This window comes from Paramormyrops kingsleyae, chromosome 4 (assembly GCF_048594095.1).
Source record: "Paramormyrops kingsleyae isolate MSU_618 chromosome 4, PKINGS_0.4, whole genome shotgun sequence".
NCBI classification, from domain to species: domain Eukaryota; kingdom Metazoa; phylum Chordata; class Actinopteri; order Osteoglossiformes; family Mormyridae; genus Paramormyrops; species Paramormyrops kingsleyae.
Window position 1 is genome coordinate 31,979,802 of NC_132800.1, and position 12,859 is coordinate 31,992,660.

Genomic DNA, 12,859 nt, shown 5'->3' on the forward strand with positions numbered 1-12,859 from the left:
AGCTGGGTCCGTCTGACGTCATTCCCTCTTTTTTTTTTTAAGCCGATCTTTCCTTTTGTTTTTCATCACTGCCGCAAATGACACCACGGGACGCGGAGCGCAGTGGAGCGCAGAAAGAGGGAGAGAGAGACGCACCGAGAGGGATAGATAAGACAGGGAGTTGGGGAGGGGGGTGGTGGGGGGCAAATGTCCATCAAGGCGAGAAAAATCGGATGTACGTGAGTATCCAAATGAACAAAAGTTTGAAATTTACCTACATCCCTAAATTGTCAGATCCTTCATAACCAGTGAGCCAGATTCACTGCAAACTGCGGCGCTCTAAAATAAAACAGATTTCATTGTATTATAGACACAAGCCTCACCCCAGTTAAAATATTTTGCTCGTATCACTTTTGCTCGAATTTCTTTGTTGAAATTATTTTTTAATAGATTCCTACTTTCTGCAGGAGCTGAGGGGCTGACGTGTTGGATGAGTGACTCATCCTCCTACCCCCGCAATTTCTTTTTGAGGTGAAGTATTTTTTTTTGGGGGGGGGGGGGGGAGGAGTATTTACTCTTGTGCTGCTTCAACTGGGAAGACATGTATACAGTTTCACTACTGTTTTGACGTGCCTTTTTTCATGATCCCTTTTGGTTTACTTGCGAGATGAGTGCCGGTTGCTTCTCGAAACTGGTTCCCCAGCAGACGATGAACGGGGCCTAAAATAAAGACGTGAACACACACAAATTCTACTGCTCCTATCAAGTAACGGTTAAAGATTCATCACAGCTCTTTAAAATGCGAAAGTCATAAATATGCCTAAACTTTTTCCTTGGGAAGGGACACCTGTGTCTTTCTCTCTTCTATTCAGTGTAACGTATGGCTATTTAACTGATCTAATTTTAATTAAATAGCATTTGCTATATTTGTTTTCCCCGACATTACATATATGTCGAATACATATGCACAGGAAATAATTTGCTGGATAAGAATGAAATAACGAACATTTGCTTGTCTCATCTTGAGTTACCGTTCAAAATGGAAGTTAAAAACCTTTGCAGGCCGCGATAGTGTGCTGGTTTAACTGGACCAGCGGGTAACGAGCCTGTATGGCTGCCCCAGCGATTTTCTGTCTTATTTCTTTCCTAAGACAAGTAGTTGATCGTTCTTTGCGATCCATTTCACGTGTCACTGAAAGGACATCTTCCACATGACCAAGTTCTTGTCAAAAGAAAGACCACTTTAGGTTTGTCTTTCCTATGTCTTTCAACGGTCCAACGTTCTTTGTAATCCTCTGAAAACTGCTATGAAGTTTTCTTTGATGGATTAATTATATTCATAACTAATTAGTACATAAGGCATGTTATACTAATAAACAGAAAAAGGAACTGAAGGAAAAACCTAGAAGCATTTTTCAGAAGTTGGTGTAGCCTTTCCGTTTGTCTTGTAGAATTTTACAGGAATAGCTCTCTCGCTCTTATCTGCAGAGGGGCTCTGTTCCAGCATCATTATTTTTCTAAAAATACATCTTGTCTGAACTTTCTTCTCATAAAAAAATGTGGTGCTACACACCTGTTAAATTAAATCAGATCTTGAAATATGAAAAAAAAAAAAAATTATATATATATATATATAAAAGGAAGTTTCATGGTTTGAATTCCTTTGGGGGTAAACAGGTTCACCATGGCTGCCTGTATGTTAGCAGGAGATGGCTGTGTCCGTGATGTGATGGTCCTTCTCTCTAGAATAGTGTGACGGTTGTCATTCTCCATCACATATAATTGTTTCAGTATCAAATTACATGGGGCCATTGTGGATGGTCAGTCATAAGTGACTGAACAAAACTTTTAGTATCTTAATGGACAGCTAAGTATTTCCGGCTGAAATTCCGTGCAGGCAGCAATTTTGGTAAGGAGGCAGTCAAGGAAGGCCAGGTGTTTAATGGGGCTGACAGTTGAACTCCAGTGATATTTCAACAGAATTCTTCTGCAAATGCCTCCTCAGATGCGCGGCGTCTAGGAGTTGGTTCCTGTGCTTCTCCAGGTCAGCGTGGGGCCCTCCAGACTCGGCCAGACGGATGTCACGGCCTCCCGCTTCTGAAAGAAATGGATACCTCCCTCTGAGGGAGAGACTCAGGACGTGCATCTGACAAATGCACCTCCACCGTGACGGGAAGAGCTAGCAGACAACGCCAGAGGCATTTCCGAATAGGACCTGGCTTTGATTTCCTATCGCCTTAAAGATGTCCCACTTGCTTAGGAGAAAAGACGCCTCTGAGGGTTAAAAGCACTTTGTACTTCTTGAGAAGCTGCTCTTTTGCACCAGTATTTATTTATCGCGCCCCAGGTAGAGGGGTCTTCAGCTAGCGGCTGAGCTGCGTCGCTCCATCTGGTAGATTGCAATTAAAAGCAGCTATATTTGGAAAGTTATCGGAGTGCTTTGTGTGTGTGCGTGTGCGCGTGTGTCTCTCCACTGAAGAATTGCAGCAATTAACAGTTTCTGAATTTTGCACATTTTAATGACAGGGAAAGTATAAAGCCGGCCGCTTTTGAAAATCCGTAGATTTTTGGTGGTGTTTTGTCTCGGGTCTGACGCTCGTCACGCTTCGCCCAAGAAACGGCGATGTCGTGGGCCGTGGAAATCCAAGCAGCTAATTATTAAAGGGATTACTGTGGAGCCCGGATGTTTCCAAAAGGGTATGCAAATGTGAGGTGCCTCGTTAATCAAAGGCATTAGGACTGACACAGTAGCGTTCAGGGAAAGTACATCCTTCACCATCCCTCTGAAGTATTTTTTAATTGTTGGTCATTCTAATAATAATAATAATAATAGGCTTAACAAATCACTTTCTTGCAGGGGTTTCTGGGAAAGTTGACACATCTTTCTTTACCCACGAGCTCTCATCCAGTTAAAGTTCCGGTGCCCCAGTACTCACCCTACAAACATACCCCCCCCCCCCCCACACACACACACACACACACACACAAAGGACATTTCAAGGTCATCAGTCAGGCTGGTATGCATGCTGAGTAGTTAAAACTCATAACAGCAAGTAACACATGGGGAACACCCCCGGCCAGCAGGTCAAAGGTCATGCCAATGCCTGATTGCCTGCTTGTTATGTTTTTCACAGTGAAGCTGCCTCACGTCCACAGGTCCAGTGTAAGACATGAGACCCGGAGCTTGTATGCCGACATCATAGGAGCTTCACACCAGTATTGGTACCGTTGGTGGCTGATTTCATGGTAGCAAAAATGAAGAGACAAAATCCAAATCAGAGCGACAGTCTTTTGCTCTCTCTGCTCTGTTATCGTTGCCAGATTAGCAGATGCGTTTTTATTTTGTGAGATTCTGGAATATTCTCTAGGCAGAGGAACAGCACACTCAGTGATGCTGAAAGGGTTCAAGCGCGGTGAATGGAAACATGAAGCAGCGCTTCTTTAATCATTTCACCGTTTAGCTGACACTTTTATCCTGGTGGCCTCCGTCTATATATAAGCTCCTGCCCATTTGTACAGCTGGGTGTTTACGGCAGCCCACTAGGTTAATCATTTTGCTCAAGGCTACTATACAGCAGTGCCTTTCCTGGGATCTGAACCCAGCAACGGCCTTCGGCCCGTGAGCCTGCTCACTCGCTGGCCCTGAGCCATTTGAATCCCGCGGAAGATAAAATGAAGCACTGCTTTGTATAACATTTTATTTATACACCCATAGCCTTCATCTATAACAAAAATAGATTCATAATGATGTGAGAGTATTTCATAGGTTGTTTCATTCAGGTTCGGTCCTCAGCTGTGGCAGCTGGTCGTACCAGTTGAATATTCACAGAGCTGAAAGCGGTATCTCACACCTAAACACCGGAACCGAGGCCACAAAGTCCAGCCAGGTTTTAGCTGATACCATGGCAGCGACCTCTGACAGGAAGGCTTGGGAGATCCACCTGGCACCACGAGCACTACTGGTTCTGGCGGATGCCACAAGGGCAAAGGCATTGCTGCCTGCCTGTGCCCGTCAGTTCCTACCTGTGCCCGTCAGTGCCTATTTGTGCCCATCGGTGCCTGCCTCTGCCCATTGGTGCCTGCCTCTGCCCGGCGGTGCCTGCCTGTGCCCGTCAGTGCCTACCTGTGCCCGTCGGTGCCTACCAGTGCCCGCCGGTGCCTACCTGTCTCTGAAGCAGTTGAAGTTAAGGGCCTTACTCAGGAGCCCAACAGTGAAATGACTCTACCAACCCAAGGGTTTGACCCTGCAACCTCCAACCCATTGAGCTACACATCCTTACTTGAGTCTGAAGACAGCAGATCTTTGGGAGATGAATTTTTCCAGGAAATGCAGATTATGAGGGCTGATCTGCGCAGGAATCCACTGCACCGATTTCACAAATGTGAGGATGGACGTCAAGCATTTGTGGGATATTTTCCATTGCTATTAATTTTTCTCGTGTGCACTCCCAGTCGAGCCTCCCCTTCTCCTCTTCCCGTTGGCAGCGTAACGTCTGCCGAGAGTCGGCTGGATCGGCTGGACAGGGTCTCCGTGAAGCGGCTCTCTGCAGCGACGTGCCGTTTAATGTTGGAATTATTCCTGGGGAAAGTGAATCTAAGCGATGCCGTGTTGTTGCCCCACTGAATGGATATTAAACAATCGTCTTGGGGAATAAAAGCTTCTCCAAATAGCCCCCCAGCCTGGGAGCACGTCAGACCAGCATGAGTCATGCCTGCTTTTTTTTTTTTTTTTTTGCTCTTGCTCTACTTGTGCATGCCTGCAGTGTAATAGCTAATAGGGACTCACTGCCCCCCACTCTGTACATGCCTGCAGTGTAATAGCTAATAGGGACTCACTGCCCCCCACTCTGTACATGCCTGCAGTGTAATAGCTAATAGGGACTCACTGCCCCCCACTCTGTACATGCCTGCAGTGTAATAGCTAATAGGGACTAACTGCCCCCCCACTCTGTACATGCCTGCAGTGTAATAGCTAATAGGGACTCACTGCCCCCCCACTCTGTACATGCCTGCAGTGTAATAGCTAATAGGGACTAACTGCCCCCCCACTCTGTACATGCCTGCAGTGTAATAGCTAATAGGGACTCACTGCCCCCCCACTCTGTACATGCCTGCAGTGTAATAGCTAATAGGGACTAACTGCCCCCCCCACTCTGTACATGCCTGCAGTGTAATAGCTACTGTAATAGGGACTAACTGCCCCCCCACTCTGTCAATGCCTGCAGTGTAATAGCTAATAGGGACTCACTGCCCCCCCACTCTGTACATGCCTGCAGTGTAATAGCTAATAGGGACTCACTGCCCCCCCACTCTGTACATGCCTGCAGTGTAATAGCTAATAGGGACTAACTGCCCCCCCACTCTGTACATGCATGCAGTGTAATAGCTAATAGGGACTCACTGCCCCCCCCCACTCTGTACATGCCTGCAGTGTAATAGCTAATAGGGACTAACTGCCCCCCCACTCTGTACATGCATGCAGTGTAATAGCTAATAGGGACTAACTGCCCCCCCACTCTGTACATGCCTGCAGTGTAATAGCTAATAGGGACTCACTGCCCCCCCACTCTGTACATGCATGCAGTGTAATAGCTAATAGGGACTAACTGCCCCCCCACTCTGTACATGCCTGCAGTGTAATAGCTAATAGGGACTCACTGCCCCCCCACTCTGTACATGCATGCAGTGTAATAGCTAATAGGGACTAACTGCCCCCCCACTCTGTACATGCCTGCAGTGTAATAGCTAATAGGGACTCACTGCCCCCCCACTCTGTACATGCCTGCAGTGTAATAGCTAATAGGGACTAACTGCCCCCCCTGGCTTTCCTGATCCCCATGGCTGAGAATGATGGTGGCACATTAGGAGATGCCCAGTTTGGGCTGCTTTTAGCGCGGGATTCCCCGCTAGGAGATATTTCTGTGTGTTTCTCCCCAGACTACCTGACATCCACACTTTTCTCTCCTTTACATCAGCGGTTTTTCGAACTGGGCCGTTCATACCCCCAGGCTTACTGGAAGAATAGCAAGTTGAGTCACTTGGAATGCAATTTCGTAAAAACAAGTTGTTATTTAAGAGTTTATTTATAGTTGTTTCCAATATGCAAATTCACAGTGTGCATCTTCTGCAATGAACAATATCGGAATTTAAGTTTCTGTATTAACACAAAAAGAGCAATTAGCACGTATTTTATCCAGGATGTTTACCTTTGTAAACCATCATCATGCAGGTTATAAAGAACGACGAGAACAGCATAGCTCAGACTGATGAGAAACGCCCAATATTATAACAAGCTTGGGATCCCCTCTCATGCAAAATTCATGCCTCTGCAGGTCTGCGTTATTAATTAGCGAACTGTGCTAAATATAGCCCATCTGTTGTGGACTCACTCAGTAAGGACCTGGGACTGAGTCAGTGTGGAGGGGCATCCTCGGAGAAGACGCAGCCCCCCTTCTGCAGCGGAGAGCAAAGTCCTGTTGGTCCGAGACGTGCTGGATGCTTCTACATCCTGATCGCAACATGTCCCTGGTTCAACGAGGGTGGGGCTTGTGTTTCACTTTAACCAATCACAGTTTTCATCGTACGACATCACACATTAATTAAAACTAGTGTTTTCTGTTATCCGGCAAGGTGAGCAGATTTATAAAGTACCAGTTTAATTGTGTATGGCTTTTGTTAAGGGACATGTCATAGATACGAAACAAAGGAACATTGCTTATCTTCAAAGGCTGTACCGAGCAATATAAGCACATGCCTTTATTGCATAATAATAATAAAAATAATAATAATGAGGCTTGAAGGCTCGGTTTGAAAGTCAGAAAAAAAAAATGGACAAATTTGGTGATGTCATACAATGAAGACTGTGATTGGTTAAAGAAGTGAAAAGCAAGCCCTTGCCTTGTTGACCCAGGGACATGTCGAACCCGGCAAAATCAGGACGTCCCTGGATGCTCCGCTTCGGGAGGAATTGGCCCCAGAGCAATCTCGGGTCAGCTCCGTGGCCCCGTGAAACAAGGACCAGTGTGACGAGTGCGACCTTTGTGAGTGGCTATGTAGGTTAGGACTTCATCCCTGCGATTGGAACATCAGCGGTTCTAATCCCAGAGTCAGCAGAGTGACATCACCACTGGGCCCTTGACCACCAATTGCTCCAGGGACCGTCTGACCCTGATTTCTGTAACGTACATTTGCTAAATAAGTGTGAATTTCTCCTAAGGGAGGTTAGGCGTGCTTCATAATGAAGGAATGCCAGCGCTAACTGGCCATCATCTGCGTCTCACAAAGAGCTGCATTTCGCCTGCACTGTCACCAGGGGAATAGGGACTGGGAGGATGTATCCCCAACAATATTTAATTTGGATACATTCACCCACCCCCCAATAAACTGACCTTTGTATTTAAATCAAGGCCGTAATTATAATATATACCAGGGGTGATGTCCCTCCCCAATATACTGTATATTATAATTATGGACTTTGCCCCCCCCAGTGTTGAGTCCAATTGTGTCCCCCAATATCAATCTCTCTTAAGCCATTGACTGCCAGAGAACAAAATAAAATAAAGTAAAAAACGCAGAGAAAATGACACGGTCCCTAACATTCCGAGACAGCCTGCTGCTTTTCTCGTAACACTTCCTGTGCAAGGTCCTTCCCAAGATGGCTGCTAGATGTATTTATCTCTACAGAGCGTCAATGACATGACAGTAAATCAGCATTAGTGGGGTGTTCAATAAGGGTTAGGTCAGGAGGTTCTGCAGGCCTCTAGGCTACTAATCAAATGAAAAAGATCCATTTGAGTTTGTATAAGGAAGCAGGCAGCCCTCTTGGCTGGTGTCACCTGTTTGCCGCAGTGGCAGCTGGGGACAAAAACTAATCGGGGACGTTAGACGATACAAAATTACGGCAACGTTGACAACAGCAACTTTTTCCCAAAGAAGAAAACGGATTTTTAAGCGCCAATGACATTTTAGCAATTAGTTATTTCGAAGTTACTTTTTTCACAATTAAATGTCAACAATAGAGGCAGTACCTTGTTTGGCCTACAGCATACACATTATATGATATCCCATATGAAAAATGTGACCTCAAAGTGGCTCAACCAGGGTATATAGTGTAAAGAATTGCATAAAGTATATCGGTGTGTGCTGTATGTAGATGCTCCTTCAAGGTTAATTCTCACAGATTTCATGGACTCTGAAAGCCTTTTGCCTGATTTTTTTTCTATAACCATCTGTTAGGTTCTGCAGTGTTGATTTCTCTTTTATTTCGACCATCTTCTCACTTTTGCATTAAAGACTAATGCTCTAACATATTTCTCGGCCGTTTTAATGCATGACTAAACAGTTCATTTCCAGTCACCGCCGTAATTATGAAGCTGAAAGGAATTTAAAACAGGCAATTAATTCGCGAAATCAAAGTGAATCTTGCTATGTAAATATTTAAAATTCTGCTCCAATATCTTTATTGCTGTTTCTGATTTAAGAGAAGCAGTTGTACCTCACATATAAATGTCACGTAGGAAGACCGTACCTTCCATCATTTTCTCATTGTAAGTCATAGTGTGGATTCATCTTCTTCATCGATTCTTGCAACTTTGGGCCTCACCATGTTCTCACTGCGCAGGGATGTTTTATCTGGAATAGGCAGAAAGACCAAATAAAAACGAATAGAGGGAGGGCAATGGCCATACCCGCATTTGTTTAAGGTGGTCAGGTCCATGTGGCCGTCTAATTGAAATCCTTCCTTGTGTTTATGTTTTACAGAGCCTGTGGAATGATGAACTGCTATTTCAGCACCAGTCTCGCAGTGCATTTCACAGTGACTGCTGATACACAACCACAGGTGGAAGATTAAATCAGTTCCAAGTAAGGGGTCTAACGCTGAATTAATCCTCCGCTCCTGGTCCATTCCGTCCGCTCTTATTGCTGTTTGCTCATTTGGAAAAGCCTTCTGTCCAGGCAAATGAGGTGAAAGTTGAATATCGGCATGTCGAAGGAGTTAAGGGGGCATTTATACATTTAAAGTTAATTCCTTCTGTCAAACTTTGCTTTTAATTTTACCAGCTGTGGCAGTTCTGGAATTTTTATACAGACGCTCCTCTGTTTACGAACTTCCATCTTACAAAGTTTCAGACATATGAATGAAGAGGACTGTAAGTCCAAATTGTGTTCCTTAGGCTCCCGTTTCCTGTCCGCAACATCAATTTTTTTTTCTGGGCGCCAATTCCGCCTAGTACGCCTTCTGGCCGCTACTCCCGCCGCGCAGCAGCGTAGCGTGCGTACTCCCAGCATCCAAGTTCTTTGTACTTGTGTATACCCCTAAAATCCTACTTACGAACATTTCAAGTTACGAACGACCGTTCGAAGCGTAACTCATTCATAAGTAGAGGAGCGTCTGTACTTACAAATTTAATGTGCTATAAATAAAATTGAATGCAAACCATGTGACCTGCATGCTTCATACATTGTGCCTTAAGTAAAGTCTACGTTCGCCATTCCGAACCTGTCTCCTGGATAAATGTTCAACTCTTGGTTAATCTTTGGGAATTACGTGATGTGTTACCAGTAATCTGGTACTAAGTGAGCTGCTGCTTTTGCTACATTAGCTCTGTGAAAGTATCTTTTTACTGAGAAACATGGTGAATACATCTACCTGCTTCTGTGCTGTCTGTTTCAGGCATGGTTTGTCCACTCCAGCACTGGTTCAACACACACACACAGTCGTGTAATCATCCTTTTTTTTAGGACCGCTGACTAATTTCTATGGGAAAAATGCTAACGCTAACTATCACAACCTTAACCCCTACCCAGCCCTAACCATAACCATAAGTAACCAAACAAAATGCAAGTGTTTTTGCATTTTTAGTTTTTTTCATTACAGTCACAGCTTTTTAAAATGGTCTCCACAAGGTAAAAAGAAAAACGGGTATTCATCACGTTGTGGGGACATTTGATCCTCACAAGGTAAGGTATACCTGGACCACACACAAACACACACACACACAAACACACACACTTATCACACATATTTTTTTTCGAGTTCTCCTTTTTTGGGTTTAGACATCATGAAGAATTTTAGTTGACCCCCAAAGTGACAGATCACCACTTAACAAGCTGTCCATATAATTACCAGGTACGAAACAGCTCTGGGAGACAGGTAACATTTATTTGATCTTGGCTAATCGGCCAGCTGTGTGGACTCTGCGTGTATCATTCATCCCTGGACAGAGTGACGGCAGATGACCAAATCCGTGCTTTGGCCAGTGAGCCATGTGCTCAAACTGGTTTGTTTAAACTGCCCCCCCTGCTAAACCAAGAGCCAAAAATAATCAATTCCCCCTCCCCTTCAGCCTAAAGCTGACTGGGAGAGGGGGATTCTCCCATTTAAAGGAGACAAATAGCCATTCAGACCTGTGTGGCCAAGGCAGTCTGGGGGGGGGGGGGGGAGAGCAGATGACAGATAAAGATTTCAGCCACTCTGCCCCCTCTGATTCCCCAGCCTCGGCTGGCCTCAAAGTCTCTGCACCTCCTCCATATCCCAACAATCTGGAAGCATTAACACTTTTAAAAACCGCGGCGTATTGACATAACGGACATTTAAAAAGGGCTTAAAGGGACGCTTGTGAGGAAGCAGACAGATACACAAATTATTTATAATCCTTTCCCCACTCCATCTGCAATTCTAATGAAAGTAGCAAAGTTTCAAGCAGACCTGCACTGGGGGAGTGACCTTCACTGTGCTGTGAGACGAAGCTGAGAAGGCAGTAATAAACAATAAGAGGAAGGCTGGGCTTTAGCGTTCGGTAAAGTAATAATGCAGTGAGTTTTCATCAAGTATTTTTAGAGTAAGGTGTTTTCTTAGTATTCAGCATATACAAATATTCTTAGAGTAATGTGGTTTCTTAGTGTTCAGCATATAAAAGTATTTTTAGAGTAAGGTATTTTCTTAGTATTCAGTATATAAAAGTATTCTAGTAGTATGTGACTAATTAGTATTCAGCATATAAAAGTATTCTTAGAGTAAGGTGTTTTCTTAGTATTCCGCATATAAAAGTATTCTTAGAGTAAGATGTTTTCTTAGTATTCAGCATATAAAAGTAGTAATAATGGAATTTGTGAGAAACCGCCCAAACATATCCATTGTTGGTTGTCGGGGTTTCCCCTGGGTGTTCTGGAAGCTCAGAGACACGGAATTCAGTGAATAGGTGTCTCCAGGTGGCCCATACTTTGTGCCATGTGCATGTGTCATGTGATCGATGAGCTCTGCTGTCTGTGATTGGCTCCCGGCTCTCCACAACCGGATAAGTGGTCAAAGGACAGATGGCTGAAATTTAATATGAATTTTATACTCTGCTAGTAGGAATGTGTGCAAGTAATCTATTAATCAGGTGTTCCACTAGCTTTCTGTTTTTTTAGGTTATGATCCACATACAATTTGTTAAAAAAAAAATGAAAAAAGACTTCATTGTTTGTTTGGACATGCTTGGCTTTGTTAACAGGAAGCGTAGACTCTGGGCTTTGCTTAAAGCTGTGACTCTGCCACGCAGTCCACCCCCGAGAGCTGGCAGCGTTCTCGCAGCTACCATGGCGGCTCCGCACTCTGAAAGATGGGATTTCCATTTCGAGAGTCGCGCTATTGTCTCACCAGCAGGTAGCGAGTGCGTCGTGCTGGTGAAGAATATGATCCGCGGGCAGCCATTATTATCCGGGTAACACACTCAGAGGAACAAGTCACGTGATCAATGGGACCTCAGTTACGAACACCCGGCTCCAATGGGACCTCAGTTACAAACACCCGGCTCCAATGGGACCTCAGTTACGAACACCCGGCTCCAACGGGACCTCCGTTACGAACACCCGGCTCCAACGGGACCTCCGTTACGAACACCCGGCTCCAACGGGACCTCCATTACGAACACCCGGCTCCAATGGGACCTCTGTCATGAACACCCGGCTCCAATGGGACCTCTGTCATGAACACCCGGCTCCAACGGGACCTCCGTTACGAACACCCGGCTCCAACGGGACCTCCGTTACGAACACCCGGCTCCAACGAGACCTCCGTTACGAACACCCGGCTCCAGTGGGACCTCCGTTACGAACACACGGTTACTCCGCAGCCTCTGCTCCTCCTGCTGAGGAGTATAGCTCGCCTCCTGACCTGCAGACTCCATTTTCCGGAATGATCACCCTTTACATGCGCCCAGGCAAATTATGTACACGCTCCAGATTTATTCTGTACACGCTCCGGGTATATTCTGTGCACGCTCCAGGTTTATTCTGTACATGCTCTGGGTTTATTCTGTACATGTTCCGGGTTTATTCTGTACACATTCTGGGTTTATTCTATATATGCTTCAGGTTTATTCTGTACACGCTCCGGGTTTATTCTCTACACACTCCGGGTATATTCTATTCACGCTCCGGGTTTATTCTGTACACGCTCCAGGTTTATTCTGTACACGCTCCAGGTTGATTCTGTACATGCTCTGGGTATATTCTGTACATGCTCTGGGTTTATTCTGTACATGCTCTGGGTTTATTCTGTATACATTCCAGGTTTTTTCTGTACACGCTCCGGGTTGATTCTGTACACACTCCGGGTTTATTCTGTACACACTCCGGGTTTATTCTCTACACACTCCGGGTTTATTCTATTCACGCTCTGGGTATATTCTGTACACATTCCAGGTTTTTTCTGTACACGCTCCGGGTTGATTCTGTACATGCTCCAGGTTAATTCTGTACACACTCCGGGTTTATTCTCTACACACTCTGGGTTTATTCTATTCACGCTCTGGGTATATTCTGTACACATTCCAGGTTTATTCTGTACATGCTCTGGGTTGATTCTGTACATGCTCCGGGTTTATTTTATTCACAC

At 45.1% G+C, this 12,859-nt stretch overlaps 1 long non-coding RNA gene across 2 annotated transcripts; it reads left to right on the top strand.

The window, feature by feature from the left end:
- The first annotated feature begins 77 nt into the window (after window positions 1-77).
- LOC111845897 (uncharacterized) lies at window positions 78-11,891 on the top strand. Of its 2 annotated transcripts, none has more exons than XR_002838765.2 (3): window positions 78-218; window positions 447-510; window positions 8,740-11,891. It is a non-coding gene; the product is annotated as an uncharacterized lncRNA (long non-coding RNA). The 2 variants fall into 2 exon arrangements; XR_002838766.2 differs by having other exon boundaries at window positions 78-214.
- Window positions 11,892-12,859: the final 968 nt, after the last annotated feature.